Source organism: Saccoglossus kowalevskii, unplaced genomic scaffold (assembly GCF_978046115.1).
Source record: "Saccoglossus kowalevskii unplaced genomic scaffold, keSacKowa6.1 SCAFFOLD_24, whole genome shotgun sequence".
Lineage (NCBI taxonomy): Eukaryota > Metazoa > Hemichordata > Enteropneusta > Harrimaniidae > Saccoglossus > Saccoglossus kowalevskii.
The window spans coordinates 4,852,521-4,870,613 of record NW_028188618.1 but is presented as its reverse complement, the minus strand read 5'-3'; the positions used below and the strand labels follow the sequence as shown (position 1 = coordinate 4,870,613).

At 42.0% G+C, this 18,093-nt stretch overlaps 28 pseudogenes; 1 reads left to right on the top strand and 27 right to left on the bottom strand.

Moving 5' to 3' along the window:
* Positions 1 to 8,789: 8,789 nt before the first annotated feature.
* LOC146727255 (5S ribosomal RNA) lies at positions 8,790 to 8,908 on the bottom strand (annotated as a pseudogene).
* A 96-nt stretch (positions 8,909 to 9,004) lies between these two features.
* Positions 9,005 to 9,124, bottom strand: LOC146727254 (5S ribosomal RNA; annotated as a pseudogene).
* Positions 9,125 to 9,220: 96 nt separating this feature from the next.
* LOC146727253 (5S ribosomal RNA) lies at positions 9,221 to 9,340 on the bottom strand (annotated as a pseudogene).
* Positions 9,341 to 9,436: 96 nt separating this feature from the next.
* LOC146727252 (5S ribosomal RNA) lies at positions 9,437 to 9,556 on the bottom strand (annotated as a pseudogene).
* A 96-nt stretch (positions 9,557 to 9,652) lies between these two features.
* Positions 9,653 to 9,772, bottom strand: LOC146727251 (5S ribosomal RNA; annotated as a pseudogene).
* A 312-nt stretch (positions 9,773 to 10,084) lies between these two features.
* Positions 10,085 to 10,204, bottom strand: LOC146727250 (5S ribosomal RNA; annotated as a pseudogene).
* A 96-nt stretch (positions 10,205 to 10,300) lies between these two features.
* LOC146727249 (5S ribosomal RNA) lies at positions 10,301 to 10,420 on the bottom strand (annotated as a pseudogene).
* A 96-nt stretch (positions 10,421 to 10,516) lies between these two features.
* LOC146727248 (5S ribosomal RNA) lies at positions 10,517 to 10,636 on the bottom strand (annotated as a pseudogene).
* A 309-nt stretch (positions 10,637 to 10,945) lies between these two features.
* On the bottom strand, positions 10,946 to 11,065 carry LOC146727247 (5S ribosomal RNA; annotated as a pseudogene).
* A 96-nt stretch (positions 11,066 to 11,161) lies between these two features.
* LOC146727246 (5S ribosomal RNA) lies at positions 11,162 to 11,281 on the bottom strand (annotated as a pseudogene).
* A 96-nt stretch (positions 11,282 to 11,377) lies between these two features.
* LOC146727245 (5S ribosomal RNA) lies at positions 11,378 to 11,497 on the bottom strand (annotated as a pseudogene).
* Positions 11,498 to 11,593: 96 nt separating this feature from the next.
* Positions 11,594 to 11,713, bottom strand: LOC146727244 (5S ribosomal RNA; annotated as a pseudogene).
* Positions 11,714 to 11,810: 97 nt separating this feature from the next.
* LOC146727243 (5S ribosomal RNA) lies at positions 11,811 to 11,930 on the bottom strand (annotated as a pseudogene).
* Positions 11,931 to 12,026: 96 nt separating this feature from the next.
* LOC146727242 (5S ribosomal RNA) lies at positions 12,027 to 12,146 on the bottom strand (annotated as a pseudogene).
* A 94-nt stretch (positions 12,147 to 12,240) lies between these two features.
* LOC146727241 (5S ribosomal RNA) lies at positions 12,241 to 12,360 on the bottom strand (annotated as a pseudogene).
* A 96-nt stretch (positions 12,361 to 12,456) lies between these two features.
* LOC146727240 (5S ribosomal RNA) lies at positions 12,457 to 12,576 on the bottom strand (annotated as a pseudogene).
* A 312-nt stretch (positions 12,577 to 12,888) lies between these two features.
* On the bottom strand, positions 12,889 to 13,008 carry LOC146727239 (5S ribosomal RNA; annotated as a pseudogene).
* Positions 13,009 to 13,321: 313 nt separating this feature from the next.
* On the bottom strand, positions 13,322 to 13,441 carry LOC146727238 (5S ribosomal RNA; annotated as a pseudogene).
* A 96-nt stretch (positions 13,442 to 13,537) lies between these two features.
* LOC146727237 (5S ribosomal RNA) lies at positions 13,538 to 13,657 on the bottom strand (annotated as a pseudogene).
* A 95-nt stretch (positions 13,658 to 13,752) lies between these two features.
* Positions 13,753 to 13,872, bottom strand: LOC146727236 (5S ribosomal RNA; annotated as a pseudogene).
* Positions 13,873 to 13,968: 96 nt separating this feature from the next.
* Positions 13,969 to 14,088, bottom strand: LOC146727235 (5S ribosomal RNA; annotated as a pseudogene).
* Positions 14,089 to 14,184: 96 nt separating this feature from the next.
* LOC146727234 (5S ribosomal RNA) lies at positions 14,185 to 14,308 on the bottom strand (annotated as a pseudogene).
* Positions 14,309 to 14,404: 96 nt separating this feature from the next.
* On the bottom strand, positions 14,405 to 14,524 carry LOC146727233 (5S ribosomal RNA; annotated as a pseudogene).
* Positions 14,525 to 15,239: 715 nt separating this feature from the next.
* LOC146727232 (5S ribosomal RNA) lies at positions 15,240 to 15,359 on the bottom strand (annotated as a pseudogene).
* A 1,148-nt stretch (positions 15,360 to 16,507) lies between these two features.
* LOC146727231 (5S ribosomal RNA) lies at positions 16,508 to 16,627 on the bottom strand (annotated as a pseudogene).
* A 96-nt stretch (positions 16,628 to 16,723) lies between these two features.
* Positions 16,724 to 16,843, bottom strand: LOC146727230 (5S ribosomal RNA; annotated as a pseudogene).
* Positions 16,844 to 17,370: 527 nt separating this feature from the next.
* LOC146727229 (5S ribosomal RNA) lies at positions 17,371 to 17,489 on the bottom strand (annotated as a pseudogene).
* A 305-nt stretch (positions 17,490 to 17,794) lies between these two features.
* Positions 17,795 to 17,914, top strand: LOC146727228 (5S ribosomal RNA; annotated as a pseudogene).
* The last annotated feature ends 179 nt before the right edge of the window (positions 17,915 to 18,093 follow it).

Sequence of the window (18,093 nt, the reverse complement as noted above, 5' to 3'; positions counted from 1 at the left end):
GCAAAGTGCTGAAAAGTGTGGCAAAGTACTGATAAGTTGTGGCAAAGTACTGAAAAGTTGTGGCAAAGTGCTGAAAAGTAGTGGCAAAGTACTGAAAAGTAGTGGCAAAGTGCTGAAAAGTGTGGCAAAGTACTGACAAGTTGAGGCAAGTGCTGTAAAGTAGTGGCAAACTACTGAAAAGCAGTGGCAAAGTGCTGAAAAGTGTGGCAAAATACTGAAAAGTTGTGGCAAAGTAGTGGCATAGCACTGAAAAGTGTGGCAAAGTACTGAAAAGTTGTGTCAAAGTGCTGAAAAGTGTGGCAAAATACTGAAAAGTTGTGGCAAAGTAGTGGCAAAGCACTGAAATGTGTGGCAAAGTACTGCAAAGTTGTGGCAAAGTGCTGAAAAGTAGTGGCAAAGTACTGAAAAGCAGTGGCAAAGTGCGGAAAAGTGAGGCAAAGTAATGAAAAGTTGTGGCAAAGTACTGAAAAGTTGTGGCAAAGTGCTGAAAAGTAGTGGCAAAGTACTGAAAAGTAGTGGCAAAGTGCTGAAAAGTGTGGCAAAGTACTGACAAGTTGTGGCAAAGTAGTGGCAAAGCACAGAAAAGTGTGGCAAAGTACTGAAAAGTTGTGGCAAAGTGCTGAAAAGTAGTGGCAAAGTACTGAAAAGCATTGGCAAAGTGCTGAAAAGTGTGGCAAAGTACTGAAAAGTTGTGGCAAAGTACTGAAAAGTTGTGGCAAAGTGCTGAAAAGTAGTGGCAAAGTACTGAAAAGTAGTGGCAAAGTGCTGAGAAGTGTGGCAAAGTACTGAAAAGTTGTGGCAAAGTCGTGGCAAAGTGCTGAAAAGTGTGGCAAAGTACTGAAAAGTTGTGGCAAAGTGCTGAAAAGTAGTGGCAAAGTACTGAAAAGTGTGGCAAAGTGCTGAAAAGTAGTGGCAAAGGACTGAAAAGCGTGGCAAAGTACTGAAAAGTTGTGGCAAAGTGCTGAAAAGTGTGGCAAAGTACTGAAAAGTAGTGGCAAATTGCTGAAAACTAGAGGCAAAGTACTGAAAAGTAGTGGCAAAGTGATGAAAAGTGTGACAAAGTACTGAAAAGTTGTGGCAAAGTAGTGGCAAAGCACTGAAATGTGTGGCAAAGTACTGCAAAGTTGTGGCAAAGTGCTGAAAAGTAGTGGCAAAGTACTGACAAGCAGTGGCAAAGTGCCGAAAAGTGTGGCAAAGTACTGATAAGTTGTGGCAAAGTACTGAAAAGTTGTGGCAAAGTGCTGAAAAGTAGTGGCAAAGTACTGAAAAGTAGTGGCAAAGTGCTGAAAAGTGTGGCAAAGTACTGACAAGTTGAGGCAAGTGCTGTAAAGTAGTGGCAAACTACTGAAAAGCAGTGGCAAAGTGCTGAAAAGTGTGGCAAAATACTGAAAAGTTGTGGCAAAGTAGTGGCATAGCACTGAAAAGTGTGGCAAAGTACTGAAAAGTTGTGTCAAAGTGCTGAAAAGTGTGGCAAAGTACTGAAAAGTTGTGGCAAAGTAGTGGCAAAGCACTGAAATGTGTGGCAAAGTACTGCAAAGTTGTGGCAAAGTGCTGAAAAGTAGTGGCAAAGTACTGAAAAGCAGTGGCAAAGTGCGGAAAAGTGAGGCAAAGTAATGAAAAGTTGTGGCAAAGTACTGAAAAGTTGTGGCAAAGTGCTGAAAAGTAGTGGCAAAGTACTGAAAAGTAGTGGCAAAGTGCTGAAAAGTGTGGCAAAGTACTGACAAGTTGTGGCAAAGTAGTGGCAAAGCACAGAAAAGTGTGGCAAAGTACTGAAAAGTTGTGGAAAGGTACTGAAAAGTAGTGGCAAGTGCTGAAAAGTGTGGCAAAGTAATGAAAAGTTGTGGCAAAGTATTGAAAAGTTGTGGCAAAGTCATGGCAAAGTACTGAAAAGTGTGGCAAATTACTGAAAAGTGTGGCAAAGTACTCAAAAGTTGTGGCAAAATCGTGGCAAAGTACTGAAAAGTTTGGCAAAGTACTGAAAAGTAGTGGCAAAGTGCTGAAAAGTAGTGGCAAAGTACTGAAAAGTAGTGGCAAAGTGCTGAAAAGTGTGGCAAAGTACTGACAAGTTGTGGCAAAGTAGTGGCAAAGCACAGAAAAGTGTGGCAAAGTACTGAAAAGTTGTGGAAAGGTACTGAAAAGTAGTGGCAAGTGCTGAAAAGTGTGGCAAAGTAATGAAAAGTTGTGGCAAAGTATTGAAAAGTTGTGGCAAAGTCGTGGCAAAGTACTTTTCAGCACTTTGCCACAACCTTTCATTACTTTGCCACACTTTTCAGTACTTTGCCACTACTTTTCGGCACATTGCCACAACTTTTCTGTACTTTGCCACGCTTTTCAGTACTTTGCCACAACTTTTCAGTACTTTGCCACAGTTTCCAGCACTTTGCCACTACTTTTCAGTACTTTGCCACTACTTTTCAGGACTTTGCCACTACTTTTCAGTACTTTGCCAAACTTTTCAGTACTTTGCCACGATTTTGCCACAACTTTTGAGTACTTTGCCACACTTTTCAGTAATTTGCCACACTTTTCAGTACTTTGCCATGACTTTGCCTCAACTTTTCAGTACTTTGCCACACTTTTCAGTACTTTGCCACTACTTTTCAGCACTTTGCCACGACTTTGCCTCAACCTTTCAGTACTTTGCCACACTTTTCAGTACTTTGCCACTACTTTTCGGCACTTTGCCACAACATTTCAATACTTTGCCATGACTTTGCCACAACTTTTCAGTACTTTGCCACACTTTTCAGTACTTTGCCACTACTTTTCAGCACTTTGCCACAACTTTTCTGTACTTTGCCACACTTTATCAGTACTTTGCCACGACTTTGCCATAACTTTGCAGTACTTTGCCACTATTTTCAGTACATTGCAACTGCTTTTTAATACTTTGCCCCTAATTTTCAGATCTTTGCCACAACTTTTCAGTACTTTGCACACTTTTCAGCACTTTGCCACTACTTTTCAGCACTTTGCCACGACTTTGCCACAACTTGTCATTACTTTGCCACACTTTTCAGTACTTTGCCACTACTTTTCGGCACTTTCCCACAACTTTTCTGTACTTTGCCACGCTTTTCAGCACTTTGCCACTACTTTTCGGTACTCTGCCACTACTTTTCAGCACTTTGCAACAACTTTGCAGTACTTTGCCACACTTTTCAGTACTTTGCCACGATTTTGCCACAACTTTTGAGTACTTTGCCACACTTTTCAGTACTTTGCCACTACTTTTCAGCACTTTGCCACAAATGTTCAGTTCTTTGCTACTACTTTTCATCACTTTGCTACACTTTTCAACACTTTGCCACTGCTTTTCAGTACTTTGCCACTACTTTTCAGGACTTTGCCACAACTTTGCAGTACTTTGCCACACTTTTCAGTACTTTGCCACGATTTTGCCACAACTTTTGAGTACTTTGCCACACTTTTCAGTAATTTGCCACACTTTTCAGTACTTTGCCACTACTTGTCAGCACTTTGCCACAACTTTTCAGTACTTTGCCACACTTTTCAGTACTTTGCCACTACTTTTCAGCACTTTGCCACACTTTTCCTACTTTGCCACTACTTTTCAGCACTATGCCACAACTTTTCAGTACTTTGCCACACTTTTCAGTAATTTGCCACTACTTTTCAGCACTTTGCCACACTTTTCAGTACATTGCCACTACTTTTCAGTACTTTGCCACACTTTTCAGTACTTTGCCACTACTTTTCAGCACTTTGCCACAACTTTTCTGTACTTTGCCACACTTTATCAGTACTTTGCCACGACTTTGCCATAACTTTGCAGTACTTTGCCACTATTTTCAGTACATTGCAACTGCTTTTTAGTACTTTGCCCCTAATTTTCAGATCTTTGCCACAACTTTTCAGTACTTTGCACACTTTTCAGCACTTTGCCACTACTTTTCAGCACTTTGACACGACTTTGCCACAACTTGTCATTACTTTGCCACACTTTTCAGTACTTTGCCACTACTTTTCGGCACTTTCCCACAACTTTTCTGTACTTTGCCACGCTTTTCAGCACTTTGCCACTACTTTTCAGTACTCTGCCACTGCTTTTCAGCACTTTGCCACTACTTTTCAGCACTTTGCCACGACTTTGCCACAACTTTTCAGTACTTTGCCACACTTTTCAGTACTTTGTCACTACTTTTCGGCACTTTCCCACAACTTTTCTGTACTTTGCCACGCTTTTCAGCACTTTGCCACTACTTTTCAGTACTTTGCCACTACTTTTCAGCACTTTGCCACAACTTTGCAGTACTTTGCCACACTTTTCAGTACTTTGCCACGATTTTGCCACAACTTTTGAGTACTTTGCCACACTTTTCAGTACTTTGCCACTACTTTTCAGCACTTTGCCACAACTTTTCTGTACTTTGCCACGCTTTTCAGTACTTGGCCACACTTTTCATGACTTTGCCACACTTTTCATTACTTTGCAACTACTTTTCAGCACTTTGCCACTATTTTCCAGCACTTTGCCACAATTTTTCAGTACTTTGCCACACTTTTCAGTACTTTGCCTCTACTTTTCAGCACTTTGCCACAACTTTTCAGTACTTTGCCACACTGTTCAGTACTTTGCCACGACTTTGCCACAACTTTTCAGTACTTTGCCACACTTTTCAGTACTTTACCACTGCTTTTCAGTACTTTGCCACAACTTTTCAGCACTTTGCCACAACTTTTCAGTACTTTGCCACACTTTTTCAGTACTTTGCCACTACTTTTCAGCACTTCGCCACTGCCTTTCAGTACTTTGCCACAACTTTTCAGTACTTTGCCACTACTTTTCAGCACTTTGCCACAACTTTTTAGTACTTTGCAACACTTTTCAGCACTTTGCCACTACTTTTCAGTACCTTGCCACTACTTTTCAGCACTTTGCCACAACTTTTCAGTACTTTGCCACACTTTTCAGTACTTTGCCAAGGCTTTTCAGCACTTTGCCACAACTTTTCAGTACTTTGCAACACTTTTCAATACTTTGCCACTACTTTTCAGCATTTTGCCAAAACTTTTCAGTACTTTGCCACACTTTTCAGTACTTTGCCACGACTTTGCCACAACTTTTCAGTACTTTGCCACACTTTTCAGTACTTTGCCACTGCTTTTCAGTACTTTGCCACTACTTTACAGCACTTTGCCACAACTTTTCAGTACTTTGCCACACTTTTCAGCACATTGCCACTACCTTTCAGTACTTTGCCACTACTTTTCAGAACTCTGTCACAACTTTTCAGTACTTTGCCACACTTTTCAGTACTTTGCCACGACTTTGCCACAACTTTTCAGTACTTTGCCACACTTTTCAGTACTTTTCCACGACTTTGCCACAACTTTTCACTACTTTGCCACACTTTTCAGCACTTTGCCACAACATTTCAGTACTTTGCCATGACTTTGCCTCAACTTTTCAGTACTTTGCTACACTTTTCAGTACTTTGCCACTACTTTTCAGCACTTTGCCACAACTTTTCTGTACTTTGCCACAGTTTTCAGTACTTTGCCAAGGCTTTTCAGCACTTTGCCTCAAGTTTTCAGTACTTTGCCACACTTTTCATTACTTTGCCACTACTTTTCAGCATTTTGCAAAACTTTTCAGCAATTTGCCACACATTTCAGTACTTTGCCACGACTTTGCCACAACTTTTCAGTACTTTGCCACACTTTTCAATACTTTTCCACTGCTTTTCAGTACTTTGCCACTATTTCTCAGCACTTTGCCACAACTTTTCAGTACTTTGCCAAACTTTTCAGCACTTTGCCACTACCTTTCAGTACTTTGCCACTACTTTTCAGAACTGTGTCACAACTTTTCAGTACTTTGCCACACTTGTCATTACTTTGCCACGACTTTGCCACAACTGTTCAGTACTTTGCCACACTTTTCAGTACTTTGCCACACTTTTCAGTACTTTTCCACGATTTTGCCACAACTTTTCAGTACTTTGCCACTCTTTTCAGCACTTTGCCACAACATTGCAGTACTTTGCCATGACTTTGCCACAACTTTTCAGTTCTTTGCCACACTTTTCAGTACTTTGCCACTACTTTTCAGCACTTTGCCACAACTTTTCTGTACTTTGCCACTCTTTTTCAGTACTTTGCCACGACTTTGCCACAACTTTGCTGTACTTTGCCACCATTTTCAGTACTTGCAACTGCTTTTCAGTACTTTGCCACTAATTTTCAGATCTTTGCCACAACTTGTCAGTACTTTGCACACTTTTCAGCACTTTGCCACTACTTTGCCACTACTTTTCAGCACTTTGCCACGACTTTGCCACAACTTTTCAGTACTTTGCCACACTTTTCAGTACTTTGCCACTACTTGTCAGCACTTTGCCACAATTTTTCAGTACTTTGCCACTACTTTTCATCACTTTGCCACACTTTTCGACACTTTGCCACTGCTTTTCACTACTTTGCCACTACTTTTCAGCACTTTGCCACAACTTTTCAGTACTTGGCCACACTTTTCAGGACTTTGCCACACTTTTCAGTACTTTGCCACTACTTTTCAGCACTTTGCCACAACTTTTCAGTACTTTGCCACACTTTTCAGCACTTTGCCACTACTTTTCAGTACTTTGCCACTACTTTTCAGCACTTTGCCACAACTTTTCAGTACTTTGCCACACTTTTCAGTACTTTGCCTCTACTTTTCAGCACTTTGCCACAACTTTTCAGTACTTTGCCACACTGTTGAGTACTTTGCCACGACTTTGCCACACTTTTCAGTACTTTGCCACTGCTTTTTATTACTTTGCCACAACTTTTCAGCACTTTGCAACAACTTTTCAGTTCTTTGCCACTGCTTTTCAGTACTCTGCCACTACTTTTCAGCACTTCGCCACTGCCTTTCAGTACTTTGCCACAACTTTTCATTACTTTGCCACACTTTTCAGTACTTTGCCACGACTTTGCCACAACTTTTCAGTACTTTGCCACTCTGTTCAGTACTTTGCCACAACTTTTCAGTACTTTGCCATACTTTTCAGTACTTTGCAACGACTTTGCCACAACTTTTCAGTACTTTGCCACAATTTTCAGTACATTAACACACTTTTCAGTACATTTCCACGACTTTGCCACAACTTTTCATTACTTTGCCACACTTTTCAGCACTTTGCCACAACATTTCAGCACTTCGCCACTGCCTTTCAGTACTTTGCCACAACTTTTCATTACTTTGCCACACTTTTCAGTACTTTGCCACGACTTTGCCACAACTTTTCAGTACTTTGCCACTCTGTTCAGTACTTTGCCTCAACTTTTCAGTACTTTGCCATACTTTTCAGTACTTTGCAACGACTTTGCCACAACTTTTCAGTACTTTGCCACAATTTTCAGTACATTAACACACTTTTCAGTACATTTCCACGACTTTGCCACAACTTTTCATTACTTTGCCACACTTTTCAGCACTTTGCCACAACATTTCAGTACTTTGCCATGACTTTGCCACAACTTTGCAGTACTTTGCCACCATTTTCATTACTTTGCAACTGCTTTTCATTACTTTGCCACTAATTTTCAGCACTTTGCCACAACTTTTCAGTACCTTGCACACTTTTCAGCAATTTGCCACTACTTTGCCACTACTTTTCAGCACTTTGCCACGACTTTGCCACAACTTTTCTGTACTTTGCCACTACTTTTCAGCACTTTGCCACAACTTTTCAGTACCTTGCACACTTTTCAGCACTTTGCCACTACTTTTCAGCACTTTGCCACAACTTTTCAGTACTTGGCCACACTTTTCAGGACCTTGCCACACTTTTCAGTACTTTGCCACTAGTTTTCAGCACTTTGCCACAACTTTTCTGTACTTTGCCACGACTTTGCCACAACTTTTCAGTACTTTGCCACACTTTTCAGTACTTTGCCACAGCTTTTCAGTACTTTGCCACTACTTTTCAGCACTTTGCCACAACTTTTCAGTACTTTGCCACACTTTTCAGCACTTTGCCACTAATTTTCAGTACTTTGCCACAACTTTTCAGTACTTTGCCACACTTTTCAGTACTTTTCCTCTACTTTTCAGCACTTTGCCAAAACTTTTCAGTACTTTGCCACACTTTTCAGTACTTTGCCACGACTTTGCCACAACTTTTCAGGACTTTGCCACACTTTTCAGTACTTTGCCACAACTTTTCGGTACTTTGCCACGACTTTGCCACAACTTTTCAGTACTTTGCCACACTTTTCAGCACTTTGCCACAACTTTTCAGTACTTTGCCACGACTTTGCCACAATTTTTCAGTACTTTGCCACACATTTCAGTACTTTGCCACTACTTTTCAGCACTTTGCCACAAATTGTCTGTACTTTGCCACTCTTTTCATTACTTTGCCACGTCATTGCCACAACTTTGCAGTACTTTGCCACCCTTTTCAGTACTTTACCACAACTTTTCAGTACTTTGCCACAATTTTCAGCACTTTGCCACTACTTTTCAGTACTTTGCCACTGCTTTTCTGCATTTAATGCTTCGTCTAGGCAAAAAATCATGGGAAAAAGTTTTTATGTAATGTGGAATAAAAATCTTGATGAGCCTACATAACGTGGTATTCCCAGCTGGTCTCCCGTGCAAGTACTAACCACGAAGGATGCGGCTTAACTTCAGTGATCGGACGAGAACTGGTGTATTATGCATTGGTTTGACAGTAGGCTGAATATTCGTCGCAATTGGATGTCATTTAATGCTTCGACTAGGCAAAAAATCATGGAAAAAAGTTATTATGAACGGTGGAATAAAAATGTTCATCAGCCTACTGCACGTGGTATTCCCATGCGGTCTCCCATGCAAGTACTAACCACGACGATGCAGCTTAACTTCAGTGATCGGACGAGAACTGGTGTATTCTGCAATAGTTTGGCAGTAGGCTGAATATTTGTCTGAATTGGAAGTCATTTAATGCTACGGCTAGGCAAAAAATCATAGGAAAAAGTTAGTATGTAATGTGGAATAAAATTGTTGATGAGCCTACTGCACGTGGTATTCCCAGCCGGTCTCCCATGCAAGTACTAACCACGCCCGATGCAGCTTAACTTCAGTGAACGGACGAGAACTGATGTATTCTGCAATGGTTTGGCAGTAGGCTAAGTATTCATCAGAATTGGATGTCATTTAACGCTTGGGCTAGGCAAAAAGTCCCTGGAAAAAGTTGGTATGTACGGTGGAATAAAAATGTTAATAAGCCTACTGCACGTGGTATTCCCAGCCGGTCTCCCATGCAAGTACTAACCATGCCCGATGCAGCTAAACTTCAGTGATCAGACGAGTAGTGGTGTATTCTGCAATGGGTTGGCAGTAGGCTGAATATTCGACCGAATTGGATGTCATTTAATGCTTCGGCTAGGCAAAAAATCATTGAAAAAAGTTTGTACATATGGTGGAATAAAAATTTTCATCAGCGTACTGCTCGTGGTATTCCCAGCTGGTCTCCTATGCAAGTACTAACCACGCCCGATGCAGCTGAACTTCAGTGATCGGACGAGAACTGGTGTATTCTGCAATAGTTTGGCAGTAGGCTGAATATTTGTCTGAATTGGATGTCATTTAATGCTACGGCTAGGCAAAAAATCATAGGAAAAAGTTAGTATGTAATGTGGAATAAAATTGTTGATGAGCCTACTGCACGTGGTATTCCCAGCCGGTCTCCCATGCAAGTACTAACCACGCCCGATGCAGCTTAACTTCAGTGAACGGACGAGAACTGATGTATTCTGCAATGGTTTGGCAGTAGGCTAAGTATTCATCAGAATTGGATGTCATTTAACGCTTGGGCTAGGCAAAAAGTCCCTGGAAAAAGTTGGTATGTACGGTGGAATAAAAATGTTAATAAGCCGACTGCACGTGGTATTCCCAGCCGGTCTCCCATGCAAGTACTAACCATGCCCGATGCAGCTAAACTTCAGTGATCAGACGAGTAGTGGTGTATTCTGCAATGGGTTGGCAGTAGGCTGAATATTCGACCGAATTGGATGTCATTTAATGCTTCGGCTAGGCAAAAAATCATTGAAAAAAGTTTGTACATATGGTGGAATAAAAATTTTCATCAGCGTACTGCTCGTGGTATTCCCAGCTGGTCTCCTATGCAAGTACTAACCACGCCCGATGCAGCTGAACTTCAGTGATCGGACGAGAACTGGTGTACTCTGCAATAGTTTGGCAGTAGGCTGAATATTTGTCTGAATTGGATGTCATTTAATGCTACGGCTAGGCAAAAAATCATAGGAAAAAGTTAGTATGTAATGTGGAATAAAATTGTTGATGAGCCTACTGCACGTGGCATTCCCAGCCGGTCTCCCATGCAAGTACTAACCACGCCCGATGCAGCTTAACTTCAGTGAACGGACGAGAACTGATGTATTCTGCAATGGTTTGGCAGTAGGCTAAGTATTCATCAGAATTGGATGTCATTTAACGCTTGGGCTAGGCAAAAAGTCCCTGGAAAAAGTTGGTATGTACGGTGGAATAAAAATGTTAATAAGCCTACTGCACGTGGTATTCCCAGCCGGTCTCCCATGCAAGTACTAACCATGCCCGATGCAGATTAACTTCAGTGATCGGACGAGAACTGGTGTATTATGCAATGGTTTGGAAGTAGGCTGTATATTTGTCGGAATTGGATGTAAATTAATACTTCGGCTAGGCAAATAATCCCGGGAATAAGTTAGTATGTACGGGGGAATAAAAATGTTGATGAGCCTACTGCATGTGGTATTCTCAGCCGGTCTCCCATGCAAGTACTAACGACGTCCGGTGGGCTTAACGTCAATGATCGGACGAGAACTTGTGTATTTTGCAATAGATTGGCAGTAGGCTGAATATTCGTCGGAATTGAATGTCATTTAACGCTTCGGCTAGGCAAAAAATCATGGAAAATTGTGCATGTGCAGTGGAATAAAAATGTTCATCAGCCTACTGTACGTAGTATTCCCAGCCGGTCTCCCATGCAAGTACTAACCACTCCCGATGCGGCTTAACTTCAGTGATCGGACGAGAACTGGTGTATTCTGCAATGGTTTGGCAGTAGACTGAATATTCGTCCGAATTTTATGTCATTTAATGCTTCGTCTAGGCAAAAAATCATGGGAAAAAGTTAGTATGTAATGTGGAATAAAAATGTTGATAAGCCTACTGCACGTGGTATTCCCAGCAGGTCTCCCATGCAAGTACTAACCACGCCCGATGCAGCTTAAATTCAGTGATCGGACGAGAACTGGTGTATTCTACAATGGTTTGGCAGTAGGCTGAATATTCGTCGGAATTGGATGTAATTTAATACTTCGGCTAGGCAAAAAATCCCGGGAAAAAGTTAGTATGTACTGCGGAATAAAACTTTTGATAAGCCTACTGCACGTGGTATTCCCAGCAGGTCTCCCATGCAAGTACTAACCACGCCCGATGCAGCTTAAATTCAGTGATCGGACAAGAACTGGTGTATTCTGCAATGGTTTGGCAGTAGGCTGAATATTCGTCGGAATTGGATGTAATTTAATACTTCGGCTAGGCAAAGAATCCAGGAAAAATGTTACTATGTATAGCGGAATAAAATTTTTGATGAGCCTACTGCACGTGGTATTCGCAGCCGATCTCCCATGCAAGTACTAACCATGCCCGATGCAGATTATCTTCAGTGATCGGACGAGAACTGGTTTATTCTGCATTGGTTTGGCAGTAGGCTGAATATTCGTCGCAATTGGATGTCATTTAATGCTTCGGCTAGGCAAAAACTCATGGAAAAAAAGTTAGTATGTAATGTGGAATAACAATGTTGATGAGCCTACTGCACGTGGTATTCCCAGCAGGTCTCCCGTGCAAGTACTAACCACGCCCGATGCGGCTTAACTTCAGTGATCGGACGAGAACTGGTGTATTCTGCAATGGTTTGGCAGTAGGCTGAATATTCGTCGGAATTGGATGTATTTTAATACTTCGGCTAGGCAAAAAATCCCTGGAAAAAGTTAGTATGTACGGTAGAATAAAAATATTGATGAGCCTACTGCACGTGGTATTCCCAGCAGGTCTCCCGTGCAAGTACTAACAACGCCCGATGCGGCTTAACTTCAGTGATTGGACGAGAACTGGTGTATTCTGCAATGGATTGGCAGTAGGCTGAATTTTCGTCGGAATTGGATGTCATTTAATGCTTCGGCTAGGCAAAAAATCATGGAAAATTTTGTATGTATGGTGGAATAAAAATGTTCATCAGCCTACTGCATGTATTATTCCCAGCCGGTCTCCCATGCAAGTACTAACCTCGCCCGATGCAGCTTAACTTCAGTGATCGGACGAGAACTGGTGTATTCTGCAATGGTTTGGCAGTAGGCTGAATATTCGTCCGAATTGTATGTCATTTTATGCTTCGTCTAGGCAAAAAATCATGGGAAAAATTTAGTATGTAATGTGGAATAAAAATGTTGATAAGCCTACTGCACGTGGTATTCCCAGCAGGTCTCACATGCAAGTACTAACCACGCCCGATGCAGCTTAAATTCAGTGATCGGACGAGAACTGGTGTATTCTGCAATGGTTTGGCAGTAGGTTGAATATTCGTCGGAATTGGATGTAATTTAATACTTCGGCTAGGCAAAAAATCCCGGGAAAAAGTTAGCATGTACTGCGGAATAAATTTTTTGATAAGCCAACTGCACGTGGTATTCCCAGCAGGTCTCCCATGCAAGTACTAACCATGCTCGATGCAGATTAATTTCAGAGATCGGACGAAAACTGGTGTATTCTGCATTGGTTTGGCAGTAGCCTGAATATTCGTAGCAATTGAATATCATTCAATGCTTCGGCTAGGCAAAAAATCATAGGAAAAAGTTACTATGTAATGTGGAATAAAAATGTTGATGAGCCTACTGCACGTGGTATTCCCAGCCGGTCTCCCATGCAAGTACTAACCACGCCCGATGCAGCTTAAATTCAGTGATCTGACAAGAACTGGTGTATTCTGCAATGGTTTGGCAGTAGGCTGAATATTCGTCGGAATTGGATGTAATGTAATACTTCGGCTAGGCAAAGAATCCAGGAAAAATGTTACTATGTATAGCGGAATAAAATTTTTGATGAGCCTACTGCACGTGGTATTCGCAGCCGATCTCCCATGCAAGTACTAACCATGCCCGATGCAGATTATCTTCAGTGATCGGACGAGAACTGGTTTATTCTGCATTTATTTGGCAGTAGGCTGAATATTCGTCGCAATTGGATGTCATTTAATGCTTCGGCTAGGCAAAAAATCATGGAAAAAAAGTTAGTATGTAATGTGGAATAACAATGTTGATGAGCCTACTGCACGTGGTATTCCCAGCAGGTCTCCCGTGCAAGTACTAACCACGCCCGATGCGGCTTAACTTCAGTGATCGGACGAGAACTGGTGTATTCTGCAATGGTTTGGCAGTAGGCTGAATATTCGTCGGAATTGGATGTAATTTAATACTTCGGCTAGGCAAAAAATCCCTGGAAAAAGTTAGTATGTACGGTAGAATAAAAATATTGATGAGCCTACTGCACGTGGTATTCCCAGCAGGTCTCCCGTGCAAGTACTAACCACGCCCGATGCGGCTTAACTTCAGTGATTGGACGAGAACTGGTGTATTCTGCAATGGATTGGCAGTAGGCTGAATTTTCGTCGGAATTGGATGTCATTTAATGCTTCGGCTAGGCAAAAAAATCATGGAAAATTTTGTATGTATGGTGGAATAAAAATGTTCATCAGCCTACTGCATGTATTATTCCCAGCCGGTCTCCCATGCAAGTACTAACCTCGCCCGATGCAGCTTAACTTCAGTGATCGGACGAGAACTGGTGTATTCTGCAATGGTTTGGCAGTAGGCTGAATATTCGTCCGAATTGTATGTCATTTTATGCCTCGTCTAGGCAAAAAATCATGGGAAAAATTTAGTATGTAATGTGGAATAAAAATGTTGATAAGCCTACTGCACGTGGTATTCCCAGCAGGTCTCACATGCAAGTACTAACCACGCCCGATGCAGCTTAAATTCAGTGATCGGACGAGAACTGGTGTATTCTGCAATGGTTTGGCAGTAGGTTGAATATTCGTCGGAATTGGATGTAATTTAATACTTCGGCTAGGCAAAAAATCCCGGGAAAAAGTTAGCATGTACTGCGGAATAAAATTTTTGATAAGCCAACTGCACGTGGTATTCCCAGCAGGTCTCCCATGCAAGTACTAACCACGCCAAAGGAATGCAGCTTAACTTCAGTGATTGGACAAGAACTGGTGTGTTCTGCAATTGTTTGGCAGTAGGCTGAGTATTCGTCAGAATTGGATGTCGTTTAACGCTTGGGCAAGGCAAAAAATCCCGGGAAAAAGTTGGTATGTACGGTGGAATAAAAATGTTGATAAGCCTACTGCACGTGGTATTTCCAGCCAGTCTCCCATGCAAGTACTAACCACACCCGATGCAGCTTAACTTCAGTGATCGGACGAGAACTGGTGTATTCTGCAATGGGTTGGCAGTAGGGTGAATATTTTTTTTCATCGGAATTGGATGTCGTTTAATGCTTCGGCTAGGCGAAGAATCCAGGAAAAATGTTACTATGTTCAGCGGAATAAAATTTTTGATGAGCCTACCGCACGTGGTATTCCCATCCAATCTCCCATGCAAGTACTAACCATGCCGATGCAGATTAACTTCAGTGATCGGACGAGAACTGGTTTATTCTGCATTGGTTTGACAGTAGGCTGAATATTCGTCGCAATTGGATGTCATTTAATGCTTCGGCTAGGCAAAAAATCATGGAAAAAAGTTTGTATGTACGGTGGAATAAAATGATGGTCTTCCATTCAAGTACTAACCACGCCCGATGCAGCTTAACTTCAGTGATCGGACGAGAACTGGTGTATTCTGCAATGGTTTGGCAGTAGGCTGAATATTCGTCGGAATTGGATGTCATTTAATGCTACGGCTAGGGAAAAATCATGGGAAAAAGTTAGTAAGTAATGCGGAATAAGAATTTTGATGAGCCTACTGCAAGTGATATTCTCAGCAGGTCTCCCATGCAAGTACTAACCACGTCCAATGAGCTTAACTTCAGTGATCGGTCGAGAAGTGGTGTATTCTGCAATGGATTGTCAGTAGGCTGAAAATTTGGCGGAATTGGATGCCATTTAATGCATCGGATAGGCAAACAATCCCGGGAAAAAGTTAGTATGTACGGTGGAATAAAAATGTAAATGTGCCTACTGCACGTAATATTCTCAGCCGGTCTCTCATGCAAGTACTAAGCACGCCCGATGCAGCTTAACTTCAGTGATCGGACGAGAACTGGTGTACTCTGCAATGGTTTGGCAGTAGGCTGTATATTCGTCGAAATTGGATGTAATTTAATACTATGGCTAGGCAAATAATCCCGGGAATAAGTTAGTATGTACGGTGGAATAAAAATATTGATGAGCCTAATGCACGTGGTATTCTAAGCCGTCCTCCCATTCAAGTACTAACCACGCCGATGCAGCTTAACTGCAGTGATCGGACAAGAACTGGTGTATTCTGCAATGGTTTGGCAGTAGGCTGAATATTCGTCCGAATTGTATATCATTTAATGCTTTGTCTAGGCAAAAAATCATGGGAAAAAGTTATTATGTAATGTGGAATAAAAAATATTGATGAGTGTACTGCATGTGGTATTCCCAGCCGGTCTCCCATGCAAGTACTAACCGCGCCCGATGCAGCTTAACTTCAGAAATAGGACGAGAACTGGTGTATTCTGCAATGGGTTGGCAGTAGGGTGAATATTTTTTTTTCGTCGGAATTGGATGTCGTTTAATGCTTCGGCTAGGCAAAGAATCCAGGAAAAATGTTACTATGTTCAGCGGAATAAATTTTTTGATGAGCCTACTGCACGTGGTATTCCCATCCAATCTCCCATGCAAGTACTAACCATGCCGATGCAGATTAACTTCAGCGATCGGACGAGAACTGGTTTATTCTGCATTGGTTTGACAGTAGGCTGAATATTCGTCGCAATTGGATGTCATTTAATGCTTCGGCTAGGCAAAAAATCATGGAAAAAAGTTTGTATGTACGGTGGAATAAAATGTTGGTCTTCCATTCAAGTACTAACCACGCCCGATGCAGCTTAACTTCAGTGATCGGACGAGAACTGGTGTATTCTGCAATGGTTTGGCAGTAGGCTGAATATTCGTCGGAATTGGATGTCATTTAATGCTACGGCTAGGGAAAAATCATGGGAAAAAGTTAGTAAGTAATGCGGAATAAGAATTTTGATGAGCCTACTGCAAGTGATATTCTCAGCAGGTCTCCCATGCAAGTACTAACCACGTCCAATGAGCTTAACTTCAGTGATCGGTCGAGAAGTGGTGTATTCTGCAATGGATTGTCGGTAGGCTGAAAATTTGTCGGAATTGGATGCCATTTAATGCATCGGATAGGCAAACAATCCCGGGGAAAAGTTAGTATGAACGGTGGAATAAAAATGTTGATGAGCCTACTGCACGTGATATTCCCAGCCGGTCTCCCATGCAAGTACTAACCACGCCCGATGCAGCTTAACTTCAGTGATCGAACGAGAACTGATGTATTCTGCGATGGTTTGGCAGTAGGCTGGATATTCGTCGGAATTGTATATCATTAAATACTATGGCTAGGCAAATAATCCCGAGAATAAGTTAGTATGTAAGGTGGAATAAAAATATTGATGAGCCTAATGCACGTGGTATTCTAAGCCGTCCTCCCATTCAAGTACTAACCACGCCCGATGCAGCTTAACTTCAGTGATCGGACGAGAACTGGTGTATTCTGCAATGGTTTGGCAGTAGGCTGAATATTCGTCCGAATTGTATATCATTTAATGCTTTGTCTAGGCAAAAAATCATGGGAAAAAGTTATTATGTAATGTGGAATAAAAATATTGATGAGTGTACTGCACGTGGTATTTCCAGCCAGTCTCCCATGCAAGTACTAACCGCGCCCGATGCAGCTTAACTTCAGTGATAGGACGAGAACTGGTGTATTCTGCAATGGGTTGGCAGTAGGCTGAATATTCGTCGGACTTGGATGTCGTTTAATGCTTCGGCTAGGCAAAAAATCCCGCGAAAAAGTTAGTATGTACGGTGGAATAAAAATGTTGATGAGCCTACTGCATGTGGTATTCTCAGCCGGTCTCCCATGCAAGTACTAACGACGTCCGGTGGGCTTAACGTCAATGATCGGACGAGAACTGGTGTATTTTGCAATGGATTGGCAGTAGGCTGAATATTCGTCGGAATTGAATGTCATTTAACGCTTCGGCTAGGCAAAGAATCCAGGAAAAACTTTAGTATGTACTGTGGAATAACATTTTTGATGAGCCTACTGCACGTGGTATTCCCACCAGTCTCCCATGCAAGTACTAACCATGCCCGATGCAGATTAACTACAGTGATCGGTCAAGAACTGGTGTATTCTGCATTGGTTTGGCAGTAGGCTGAATATTCGTTGCAATTGGATGTCATTTATTGCTTCGTCTAGGCAAAAAATCATGGGAAAAGTGATATCCAATTCCGGCGAATATTCAGCCTACTGCCAAACCATTGCAGAATACACCTATTTATCGTACAATCACTGAAGTTAAGCTGCATCAGGCGTGGTCAGTACTTGCATGGGAGACAGGCACGGAATACCACGTGCAGAAGGCTGATGAACATTTTCATTCCACTGTACATACTAACTTTTTCCATAATTGTTTGCCTAGTCGAAGCAATAAATGACCTCCAATTGCAAAGAGTATTCAGCCTACTTCCAAACCAGTGCATAATACACCAGTTCTCGTCCGATCACTGAAGTTAATCTGCATCGGGCATGGTTAGTACTTGTATCGGAGACCGGCTGGGAATACCACGTGCAGTAGGCTCATCAAAAATGTGATTCCACAGTACATACTAACATTTTTCAGGATTCTTTGCCTCGCCGAAGCATTAAATGTCATCCAATTCCGACGAATTTTCATCCTACTGACAAACCAATGCAGAATACACCAGTTCTCGTCCGATCACTGAAGTTAAGCTCACCGGACGTGGTTAGTACTTGCAT